We start from the raw sequence: 12,787 nt of genomic DNA on the forward strand, positions 1-12,787 counted from the left end.
GACCTGCTACAATTTGGAAAAATCATTCATACTCAATGGAAACAAAGATAGTGATGCTGAATATCTGTGTCGTGAATTTCTAGCAATAGCTCAAAGACTTCCAAAGTCTATACAAGGAGTACTTCTCTTCATAGAGCAAGAAAAACTCCTGGATAATGTGCCTAACGTTTCTGTTGCTCTAAGGAAACATCTCACACTTCCAGTGTTGGTGGCAAATGTATTTCTCAAAGCTCAAACATATAAAAACTTACATTTGCTCAAGAATGTTGCCTACACACACACACACACACACACACACACACACACACTATATAGCAACTATATCAATTGAACATGCCCAAGCACCATTTTTTTAAATATATATATATATTTGGTTTTTCAAATTAACATTATACAGTCACGTGTCCAACTCACAACATAAAAACAAGATTCCAAGGAATCCCTTGGACTTCCCTCCTCCCCTTTGTGGGTCCTGTTGTTAATCATTTCCTCCTGCATCTTTAAGTAAGTAAGTAAGTAAGTAAGTAAGTAAGTAAATTTCTATTTATACCCCGCCCTCCCTGGCCAAGACCGGGCTCAGGGCAGCTAACATCAAATATCAAATACATTAAAACACAATCAAACAATTGATTAAAATACAGCTTAAAAATTAGAATCAGGATAAAATTAAATGATTGCCCACGAATTACAACCATACGGGTCAGGAACCTCAAGTATTCATCAGGGCCAGCTATCCATGTTGGTCCCACATGTGCTGATAAAAGGACCAAAGAAGTAACTTACAGGGTCCCAAACTGGTAATGATAATCCAAAATATTTTTCTTCTCCATCGTGTCCAAAATTCACCATTAAACTGCAAGTGATATTCCAACCCTGCTAATGATTTTAACTGTTTACAATGGTTTTTATGATAAGTTATAAATTTTCCCCATTCCTTATTAAAATTTTGGTCTTCCTGATTTCTGATTCTTCCAGTCATTTTGACCATTTCGGCACAATCCATCAACTTCATCTGCCATTCTTCTTTGATAGGGACTTTATCTTCTTTCCATCTCTGGGCCAATAACATCTGTGCAGCCATGGTTGCATACATAAATAGTCCTATCTGCTCCCTTGGGATTTCGGTGCCTAGAATTCCTAAAAGGAAGTCTTGGGGGGTTAGAAAAGGTTATTTTAAACATTTTTTTGTTCAACTCGTTATATATTCCCAAGCATCACTACTTGACTGGAAGGAATTGGTAACAAAATTTGCAAAGGACTGTTATAACTGTTATATTACTATTACCCAGTGCTTTTTTTTCTGGGGGTATGCAGGGGTACACATACCCCTAAACCTTTTGTGAAGCTAAGTTTGGCCTCATTGAGGGGCAGTATTTCAATATGAGTAGGAAAATGAGAGTAGCCCTAAACATTTCTTTTAGGGGGGAAAAAGCACTGCTATTACCGGATGCAGTTCATGACAACACATCAGATCCATACACGTGATGTGATCAAAATATGAGAATCAGAAATGTGAGCAGCCCAGCCTGATTTCCTGCTAAAGGCAAATTCCCCAGCTGTGCTTCTCCTGTCTATTTCTTCCTGTATTCCCCCCTCCCTTCAAGGTTCATTTGCAAGCATGTATTCAACAAGAATAATCAGCTGAAGCTTATTTTGCTGATCAATCACCTCTGAGCATTTGCTGGAATCACATATCTCCAAATGTTTGCACAGTTCAAATAAGTTAAAATAAGACTCTCTGCACACACGCCCTGCTGCTGCTGCCCAGAAAGCCCTGTGTAAACAGAACGCATTAAGTTCTATTCTGAAGTGGGCAGATAAAAGTAATTTCCTGAAACGTTTACCGAACTGCAGTCGCTTTCAAAATCCCCTACTTTCATTTCCTCTTACTCCAAAAAGAGTTGTAGAATGTTGGCTTGGCTGTGGCCTTTTGCCTGAAGTGTTGCTGGAAGAGGCGGCAGAACTGGAAAAATGGCTTCCAAGAACCCAGGGTGGGGGAAAATAAACCTTGAACCCATGTATTGGTCCCCAGCCCAAACTGGACAGGCAAGTGGAGGGAGAATATAGCAGACATGGCTGGCAACCATTGGCAGTCTCATCCTTCAGGAGTTTGCCCAGAACTCTTTCAAAGCCATCCGATTTGATGGTCATTGTTGTACTTTGAGGACGTCAACTCCACAGTTGTGCTATGTAGAAATGGACTTCATTTTGCTTGTCCTGAATCCTGCAATGTTAATCACTTCCAGACCCTCAAAGCACCCCTTTTTTCCAGGGACAGTCCCAGAGTTACAAAAACCGTCCCAGTTTCTGATTTTATCCTGGGATGTCCCACTTATGTCCCAAGGAGATAGGTAAGCAACTAAGCAAGCTTTAGAAGACATCTGAATGCAGACGTGTACAGGGAAGTTGTTAAATGTTTTATTATGTTCTTATATATGCTGGAAGCCATCCAGAGTGGCTGGGGCGACCCAGTCAGATGGGCAGAGTATAAGTAATAAGTAATAAGGGATGCGGGTGGTGCTGTGGTGTAAACCACTGAGCTTTGGGCTTGCCGATCAGAAGGTCGGCAGTTTGAATCCCACCACGGGGTGAGCTCCCGTTGCTCAGTCCCTGCTCCTGCCAACCTAGCAGTTCGAAAGCACGTCAAAGTGCAAGTAGATAAATAGGTACCACTCCAGCGGGAAGGTAAACGACATTTCTATGCACTGCTCTGGTTTGCCAGAAGCAGCTTAGGCGTCCTGGCCACATGACCCCAAAGCTGTCTGCGGACAAACGCCAGCTCCCTCAGCCTATAGAGTGAGATGAGTGCCGCAACCCCAGAGTTGTCCATGACTGGACCTAATGGTCAGGGGTCCCTTTACCTTTAATAAGTAATAAGTAATAGTTTGGTGTTGCTGTTGTTATTATTATTATTATTATTGAATAGGATGACATTTTCCCATTTTCATTGGAGAAATGTTAAAGGATATTCTCTTCTCTCAAAATCAGGTACATAGCCGTGTTGGTCTGACGCAGTCAAAATAAAAAATAAAAATAAAATAAAAAATCCAGTAGCACCTTAGAAACCAACTAAGTTTGTTCTGGCTACAAGCTTTGGTGTGCAAGCAGAAATCTGTGTATCTGAAGAAGTGTGCATGCACATGAAAGCTCATACCCAGAACAAACTTAGTTGGTCTCTAAGGTGCTACTGGAATTTTTTTCCCCCAAAAAAATATTTATCTCTTCTCTCAAAGGCTGTACACCTGCTTGCCTTGGGGCCTTTTAAAAGTCTCTTTGCAACTTATTTCTCTCTCTATTCAAAAAAGAAATCAGAAAGAATGTGAAGCTCCCATTGCCAATCAGATTAGGCAGTCTGACCTCACCCAGTTGTATTTCTCATCATGTTGAAATATATCCAGATCCAACTGGCGACATGACAGTGTTGTGATTTTGCGGAACACGGCCGATTTTAAGAATGTTTTGCTGCTGGTTGTGGATGCAGACATCTGGAAACCCTTTTGGCATCTTTTCAGTGCGTGTTGATGACTTCTGCCTTTCAATAAGTCCTTCTAAGTTGAGATTTTTTTATCCCAGTCAGTGCAATATTTCGTATAATGAATTTGTATGTGTCATTTTCAAGGATGGAGAGGCTGAAGGACATGAAGGAGCTGTGAGGGGATGGAGGTTGGGTTGAGGTACAAAGGGAAGGGGGTGGGTTGGCTGGATGGCAGGTAGACAGGGCTGTCAAGCAATGCAAGCAGTCCGGATACACACACACTGTTGCATGCCACCCCAATCTCTGAGCGGTGTGAGATTTGAAAGGTTCTAGGCATTTACCCAGGGTTTGTGTTTCCTTTGAGGAATGAGGCACAGCAGGGAATGTGAGTCTTCATGATATATGGTTTGTGGACACATATATACAAGCTGAGCCTGTGATGGAGGGGTTCACAGCAAGCACCCCACAAGCATCTTGTTTCTCCCATAGCTGCAGTCTTCAATTAAGACAGAAAACAAACACCATGTTCTGCCTCCCTGGCTTTCCAACTTCCTGCCTTTCTTCTCAGTGACATCACTCTAGTCCTAACCTCTAAACTTTGGCTTTATCTGCTAAGGGGAGGGAGGCACCTATTTGGCATCCAGCAAAATCCCTTAGATTCCTTGCTGGTGCTCTCTTTCTTCTCCAGCTGCACTGGGTCCAGAGTGTCACTTTAAGCTTAGCACGATTAGGGAGAAAACAAAGGAGATGCAACAGCAACTCACATGTCCAGGGAGCAGCAACCCATCGGCCACAATATATAGGAGTTCAGGGCTTGATCCAGAGGGTCATAAGGTTGGGAATGTTCCAGGGCCTCATCCCCAGCAGATGACCCACTGCCCACAAAGAACCACCCTTTCCACTATGCACAGAGTATCCCAGCAGATCAGGTGATGGATGCACTTCTCAGGTTGCATCTCTTGTCTCCTCCAGAATAAGGGAACACACTGAAGCTCCTGAGGCTGAGAGCTCCTGAATCCTGGAACCACCACTGCCTGGAATCTATGGTTCAGCTTTGTGGATCAGCAGGAACAAGAGCCTATGTTAGAGTGAGACAGCTGACCCAAGCAACAAATATTTGTTAGAGGGGATGATTAGAGTAGCCAACTGCTTTCCTTGGGGAGGGATGTAGATTATTGCATGCAACCTGATGCCTGAATAAAAAGGGACTATAAAATATAAACTTCTCGTTAATTCTTATCTGGGAAGTTACTGAAGGGGGCAGGCTCTCCACACATGACACTTGTGAACTTCAACTGATGGAATTTGGGTCATTATTTATCTTCCAGACAGTCTCCCCCCACCCCTTATTGTTTGAGAACTGGGTAGCAATTCAAGCTTTTAGACAGTAAAGAGAAAGTCATCCTATAGCAGGGTAATGGCCCCATTGCTGGTGTCAGCTGTCCAGATGAGAACCAGTGTGGTGTATTGGTTAAGAGCAGTGGACTCGTAATCTGGTGAACTGGGTTCGCGTCCCCGCACCTCCACATGCAGCTGCTGGGTGACCTTGGGCTAGTCAAACTTCTTTGAAGTCTCTCAGCCCCACACGCCTCGCATAGTGTTTGTTGTGGGGGAGGAAGGGAAAGGAGAATGTTAGCCACTTTGGGACTCCTTAGGGTAGTGATAAAGTGGGATATCAAATCCAAACACTTCTTCTTCCATTAAGAAATCTCGGTGGGAATTCATTGGATGCAGGCATGCATCCTTCCTTTCCTTCAGTTCCTGACATGTGATGTGCAGTTGACCCCATCAAACCTTTATGCTGAACCAGAAGCCATTTCTATCCAGTTCTATCTTGTGCCACCCAGTCCACTTTCTGTGTACATTATGAGCAAATGCCATAACCCCTTTCGGATTTTAGCTCTGCCTTCTGAGAGCTAAAAAGAGTTGGTGCCTCATGTGTTTTTCCTGAAATTTAGCAGAAAGGAACCTCTTGGGGAAAGGTTTTGCACTACATTTCTACATTCTACGTTCACTTGGAAATGTACAAAGCCAACCAAAATGGGATCAGACCACTGGTCAGTCCATCTCAGGGTTACCCACACTGACTAGCAGTAACTTTCCAGGATTTCAGACAAGAATTATTTCCAGCCCCCCCTCAAGATGTCAGGGATTGAACCAAGGCATGCAGCGCTATACTCCTCCCTCCCCACTTTCCTGGGAGTAAACCCCAGTAGACATAATAGGACTTCCTTCTGAGTAAGCATGCAAAAGGTTGTGTCAGTTTAAGCCAACCTTCATGGAATACTCGCCCCAACCAAAGGACAATTAAAAAATTAATTAATAGCAATAATGCACAAGGATGTCAGATTCTTACACGTTTGTAAAAAGAGAAAAGCATAAAGAATAACAACTTGAGTGGTGGGTGGATGTAGTTAATCACATATTTATTGAAGGGATGGTGACAAATTATCCAATGGTTTTCTGAAAGGAGTGGAATCAATTAACCAATGATTTATTTGAAAAGAGCAGACTGGCTCATTCTTCCTCGTGGTTGTAAAAACTTCTGCTAAGGAGTTTCTTGGAACGTCACCATCTCTTGCCTCAGCGTACACAGCACAGCAGAACATTGCGGAATGGACAGTTGTTATATTTCTCCTCCCACTTCAAGCCATTGTGGCACCGGTAGCCCCGTGGCAGGCAATATCCTCTGCTGCCAAAGCAGCCGACCACCGCAAGTCGTGTAGAAGCCTTTGACCCAGAGTCTGCATATAAAAGAGGAGGGAAACATTCTTCAAAATACTTGAAGGGTGAGACACAGAAATGACCAAACACCCCATGGGCTTAAGATCAGGGCCGATTTCAGCTGAACAGTAGGAGGAGCATCTTGATGATGAGAGCAGTTCAGTGATGGCTGGTCCATTGGGGTGAATGGGGCACTCCCCTACCAACATGAGGTTTCCTCCAGGCAGCCCCCACCTACCTGCCCTCTCACTCATAACTACCTGTCGGCTTTATCCTCCTGCAATCCCTGCAGAACTCAAAAGAGAGAGGAGGAGGGGGATATTCCTTCTGAAGAATCCTCAGCGTTTGACTCCTAGTTACTCGTTTTTGTATCTGTTTGCAACTTTCCTTTGTTCTCAGACATCTGATAGCACGTGATGAGCTGTTTTAATGCTTCTCCACCTTTATTGATTTATTGCTAATTGCCTGTTACCTTTTATGGATTTACTGTTTTCATTATTATATGGCTTCACTGTTGTCGGCTCTCTGGTTATAGACTCTGTATGATGCATATATTTTATATTAGTCTTAAATATTTCTGTATTTTTGTAAGTCACCGTGGGTTAGGATTAAATAAGTTTTGGGATTTTGCATGCAGTTTTGCCTAATGTAAACACTGCTGTAAATGATTTTACACAACAAACTGCATTTATGTGACTAACAACAACAACAATATGATCATGCTCATAATCCTCATTCTCCAAATCCTCATCCACATAAAGGCACACTTTACCCTAATACATGCCTCTGATGTCTAGTGGAAAACCTACAGTGTGGGCATTACCAACCCCAACATGTCATCCTAGAAATTCTCACGCTTGAGGTTCTGCAACTTCTTGGCTACTATGAAGTACATTTCTCACTCAACCATTCATCTAGAATATCGGTGACTTGACGCAATGCAAAGACAATTCTATCTAAGAGTATGTAGAGACAATTGTCCACCACGGAGCCAGCATATCTCTATCAGGAATGGTGATGCTGACAAGAGCATGCATAACCATAATCAGGGCATGTTCCAGCCAAAGAGAAGCATTTTAAGAGATTTCAGTGGAAAAGTGAATCCCTGCACCCCAGTGAAATCCAGAACCTGTCCACCATGGAAGGTGTAGGAGATCATCTTCCATGTACATAACAATTACCTTCATCCTGCAAACCTTGATCGTCACCAGCAGGGTCTTCCCCCGGGAGGAAGTCTTTCAAGTCCTCTCCCTCTTGCTTTTCCATTTTGGCCAGATCTGCTTCATCAGCCTGGGCACTGCAAAGGAAGACCAATGCAAAGAAAAGACAGACAAACTTCATGGCTCTTAGAAAATTTGTTGGTGCCACTGCAAGGAATCCCAAGGATGGATTAGCAATGGTGATGCCTTGACAGAGTTCATGTCTATATATACAGGTTGGAAGCCAAGAAGGTTGCCCTAATGGGCCGCATTTCATTGACTTTGAAGTAGCACTTTAGGGAAGGGAGCAAGATAAGGCCACGGCTGAGATTACTTGATTCTTAATGACAAGATTCTCTTTGATGTTGCCCGCAGTCCGCAGGCCTTTTCTTTGGCGTTGAAATAATTGTATTTAGCTTGTTGCTGTTGCTAATAACCCCTTTGCTCCCCATATGCTTGTCTCCTTATCTCCCCATCAGGCAGCTGACACATCCTCGCCATAATCTACTAAGCAATATTTATTTTGATGGTCCTGGGCTCTGAGTGTGGGGGGAAACTTGGCATTTGTGGTATTGTTCAACGCCCTTTTGGGAGACTCTCTAGATATATATTTTTTTATTTCATGATTTTCAAAGTTCATTTACCACCATTTCCCAAAATCTTGTAATAATTTATTTATTCTGCTATAGGAATGAACTTCCCATGCAATGTGGGTTTCTCTCAGTTTCTCAGGTTTCCAATCTTAAATTCAGTTATAATTTTTTTCCTGGCAATTTCACTTTATTTTTCAAAAGAAAATAACCCTCAGGAGAATTCCACAGCATTTCTTCCAATAAGCATCTTTTTGTATGAAGGGTTGACAAAGGACCTTTTCTTCAAACAATTTTTATGCTATGATGCATTTTGCATGTTATTCTTGCGGCTTGTGTACTTTCTGCTTAATATATGCACTTTGTGTCCTTTTCGGAGTTGGGAAAAAAATGGATTGAAAGATCTGAAAGTCTGGCCCGAAAAAGACCCAATATGGAGGCCAAATGGCCAAAATATTGGGAAATTCTAGAAAAAGATGGAGACAATTGGAAATTGCAGAGTTTGGAGAAAATGAAGGATAAAGTGCGAGACTGGTTACATTACGCTCAGATTAAAGAAGTTTTTAAAAATGATAAGAAACTAGGGTTCCAGGTGGAGAAATCGAAACTAGAAACAGAATTGTTAGAACCTAAGATTAAGGTACTTTCAAGGATGTATAACTTGCTGTTAAAATGGAACACACAAGATGAAATGGTTAAATCGGCTATGATAAGGTGGGCACAGGATATTGGGTATAATATTATGTTTGAAGACTGGGAAAGGTTGTGGAGCACTGGATTGAAATTCACTGCATGTAACGCTTTGAAAGAAAATGTAATGAAAATGATATATAGATGGTATATGACCCCAGTCAAACTTGCAAAAATTTACCACCTGACTGACAATAAGTGTTGGAAATGTAAAGAGTGTGAAGGAACATTCTTCCACCTCTGGTGGACTTGCCCTAAAGTGAAGGCGTTCTGGGAAATGATTTATAATGAATTGAAAAAGGTATTTAAATATACCTTCACTAAGAAACCAGAGGCCTTTCTTTTGGGTATTGTCGGCCAAGGGGTGGTAAAGAAGGACCGGACATTTTTTATGTATGCAACAACAGCAGCAAGGATACTACTTGCAAAGCACTGGAAAGCTCAAGATCTACCCACACTGGAAGAATGGCAGATGCAACTGATAGACTACATGGAACTGGCTGAGATGACCGGCAGAATTCATGACCTGGGAGAAGAGAAGATGGAGGAGGATTGGAAGAAATTTAAGAATTATTTACAAAAGCATTGTAATTTGAGTGAATGTTAAGCAGGATGCTAGATCATAAATAATGAAGCACCACTAACCTAGATGATTTAAGATAATAAGTGAGATTAAGAAAATATAAACTTTATTGAGAATTATAAGATTATAAAGACATAAATGAGATATAAGAATGCAAATAGGATAATAAATTGCTGGTAAAAAGTTATAATGATGAAAGTGGGAGCGGGAGATGTGAGGAAGTCCAAAGAAAATGTGAAATTATGTTAAGATTTGTTATACTGTGCATTATGTTCACTTTTATTGTAAACCCCAATAAATATTTTTCCAAAAAAAAAAGAAAGATCTGAAAGTCTGCATTTTGATGTATAGCTGGTTTTTCCTATGCGGACCGGTCTGAAACTGCAAATTAGGCAGTTTCTCATTAAATGCATCAAAATAAAACTCCCCCCCACCCTTATTCTGCTCTTTATTTAGTTGGGTAATTATTGTCTCTGTGGTATTCAGGATACAGGTTTTGAGTGCCACAGGGCTCTGACCTAAGCCCTGTATAATTGAAAATTTTCATGAATAAGACTAGGACACGGAAGAGTTGCTCCTTGAATAGGTAGATGACACAAAACCAGGAGGCACAGTTAACACCGTTGATGGCAGTATGAAGATTCAGTATGAACTTGACAGTCTGGGACCTTTGATTGAAACTGACAGAATGAGAATCAACTGATATAAATCTACATCACTGCTTCAGTTGTAAAAGAAAGACACACACATTTAGAACAAGGAAGGCACAGATTGGCAGCAGAAGAGGGGAAAGTATAGAAAATGATATTCGTTCTACACTTTTCTACACATCTTGGATACTGTGTCAAGTTTTGGACAACACATTGAGATACAGAAGTATGTCTAGAGGGGGAGCAGATTGGTGAGGGGATTTCCTAATAATTCATAGTTGGATGAGTGGAATATCTTAGGAGCTGTATAGGTGAAACAGGGCCGGATTTAGGTTTGATGAGGCCCTAAGCTAGTGAAGGTAATGGGGCACTTTATAAGTCCAGCTGTCCTTTGTCAACAACAAAGTGTCACTGTTTTTTGTGTTGAATATATGCTATGTGGTAATTTATGGGCCTAATAGGTACCGAAAGCCATTTGCACATAACAAAATATGTATTTTATCAAAGTAAATGTTGAACCGAAATACAATTAAGAAGAAGTACAGTGGTACCTTGGGTTACAGACGCTTCAGTTTACATACGCTTCAGGTTACAGACTCCGCTAACCCAGAAATAGTGCCTCAGGTTAAGAACTTTGCTTCAGGATGAGAACAGAAATTGTGTGGTGGTGGTGTGGCGGCAGTGGGAGGACCCATTAGCTAAAGTGGTACCTCAGGTTAAGAACAGTTTCAGGTTAAGAACGGACCTCCAGAATGAATTAAGTTCTTAACCCAAGGTACCACTGTATATTAATAGTGAAATACAATTAAGAAGAAGTATATTAATAGTGAAATAATTATTAAGCTCTAACTTAAAATGATTGGGGGCCCATTATTTACAACATAGGAGCCTACTCAACACAAAACACCGTTGCCGTATGTAGGTTTTATTTTATTTGTTTTTTATCTTATATTTTGGAAATGTACATCACATCCAGATTTTTTTTCTTTATTTTTTGGGGGGCCCCCAAGAGAGTGGAGCCCTAAGTTATAGCTCGTTTAGCTTATACATAAATCTGGCACGGAGGTGAAATTATCTAGTTGTCTTAGCTGATTTGAGCCAGCAGATGCCTGCTAAAATTGACTCATCTTAGGCTGCATTCAAATCATGAATGGTAATAAAGGGGATCCTGTTTTGGGTGCCCCATTGATAAATGGCAGTGCGTTCAGAGGAAGACGGTCAGGTTGGCGAGGGCATCTCTTAAGAACAAGCATGTTTAAACTGCAAAAGCATAAGACATAGCATAAACAAGGCAGCTCTTTTTGAGTATCTGAATGACAACCAATAGAATTGGAACAGGATGAGTCAGCCACGTGATGGTGAGGAAACAGGCTGACAGATGGGAAGCCAGAGGGTAATTAGGAAGGAGGTTAAGGTAAATAGGTGCTGCAATACTGATGAAAGGGCCAATATATTTGGAGGCAACTTCAAAGATAACTCAGCCATGAAGAATAAAATGATCTCAAATGCCATATGTGATGTTATATTGCACCCTTGTCAGGGGTGCAAATTCAAAGCCAGTGGAACATAGCCTGGTGGCAGTCCTGTATACAGTGGTACCTCAGGTTACATACGCTTCAGGTTACATAAGCTTCAGGTTACAGACTCCGCTAACCCAGAAATAGTACCTCGGGTTAAGAACTTTGCTTCAGGATGAGAACAGAAATTGTGCTCCGGCGGCGCAGCAGCAGCGGGAGGCCCCATTAACTAAAGTGGTGCTTCAGGTTAAGAACAGTTTCAGGTTAAGAACGGACCTCCAGAATGAATTAAGTTCTTAACCCGAGGTACCACTGTATAGGAATAAATTCTTCCCTTAAGGGCATTACTGTTGTCAATTATCTCTGTGGTCTTTTACAATGAGAACCCCCAAAGTTTACAGCTGTGAGGTTCCTCTGTCACTTTTGCAGTGGTCGTCTTTTGCAGTCTGCAGGCTGACATTTATGCATTCTGTGCACACTTAGGGACACACACTCCGCCTTGTCCCCGCAATTGAGGGAGCTGGGGTCACGCAACGTCAGCATGCCATGCATGCACACCGCACCACAGGGCATGCTGACATCATGCACACACACTGCCAGGGTGTGCTGATGTGTCATGTGGGTGTCCCACAGCCCTGTAGCTAATGCCACACAGCCACCACAAAACTTTGAGGGTGAGCCGCCTCTTCACTGAAAATATTTGGGGGTCCTTGGCACCCCCAGCCCCTCCCTATTTGGCGCACCTGTTTTAGAAGATTGAAAGCTGGCTTGGGGCTCATTCACAGAATCATTTCCCCCTGGGAAAACCCTCAGTATATGACTGAATCCAGAGGCAGCGTTTGGGGACCAACACTGGAGGGGCTGAGTGCCATGTCATGTGCCTGTGACGTCACTGAGCTCCACTCCTTCCTTTCCGCTTTTCTAGGACTAAACTCCAGTAAATGTAATGGGATTTCCTTTGAGTAAACATGCAAAGGGTTGCGTCATTAGAAGCCAACCTTCATGGGAAAACTGCCCCAACCTATGCATAATAGAAATATAACAAATATAGTGGTACCTCAGGTTACAGATGCTTCAGGTTACAGACTCCACTAACCCAGAAATACCGTAGTACCTCGGGTTAAGAACTTTGCCCCAGGATGGGAACAGAAATCGCGCAGCGGCAGTGGAAGGCCCCATTAGCTGAAGTGGTACCTCAGGTTAAGAACGGTTTCAGCTTAAGAACAGACCTCTGGAACGAATTACGGTAAGTTCGTAACCAGAGGTACCACTGTAACTAAGTAATGAACGAGGATTTCAGATTCCATGTTCTTGCGTGTATGCAAAAAAGAAACTTAAGGAAAAACAATTTGAGCAGGG

At 42.2% G+C, this 12,787-nt stretch overlaps 1 long non-coding RNA gene across 1 annotated transcript; it reads right to left on the reverse strand.

Moving 5' to 3' along the window:
* Positions 1–5,884: 5,884 nt before the first annotated feature.
* Positions 5,885–7,818, reverse strand: LOC308473204. The gene is made up of 2 exons (XR_013983971.1): positions 7,381–7,818; positions 5,885–6,219 (listed from the first exon to the last, which is right to left on the reverse strand). It is a non-coding gene; the product is annotated as an uncharacterized lncRNA (long non-coding RNA).
* Between the last annotated feature and the right edge of the window lie 4,969 nt (positions 7,819–12,787).

The sequence above is a fragment of the Podarcis pityusensis genome, assembly GCF_964106645.2.
Source record: "Podarcis pityusensis genome assembly, chromosome: 3".
Taxonomy (NCBI): Eukaryota; Metazoa; Chordata; class Lepidosauria; order Squamata; family Lacertidae; genus Podarcis; species Podarcis pityusensis.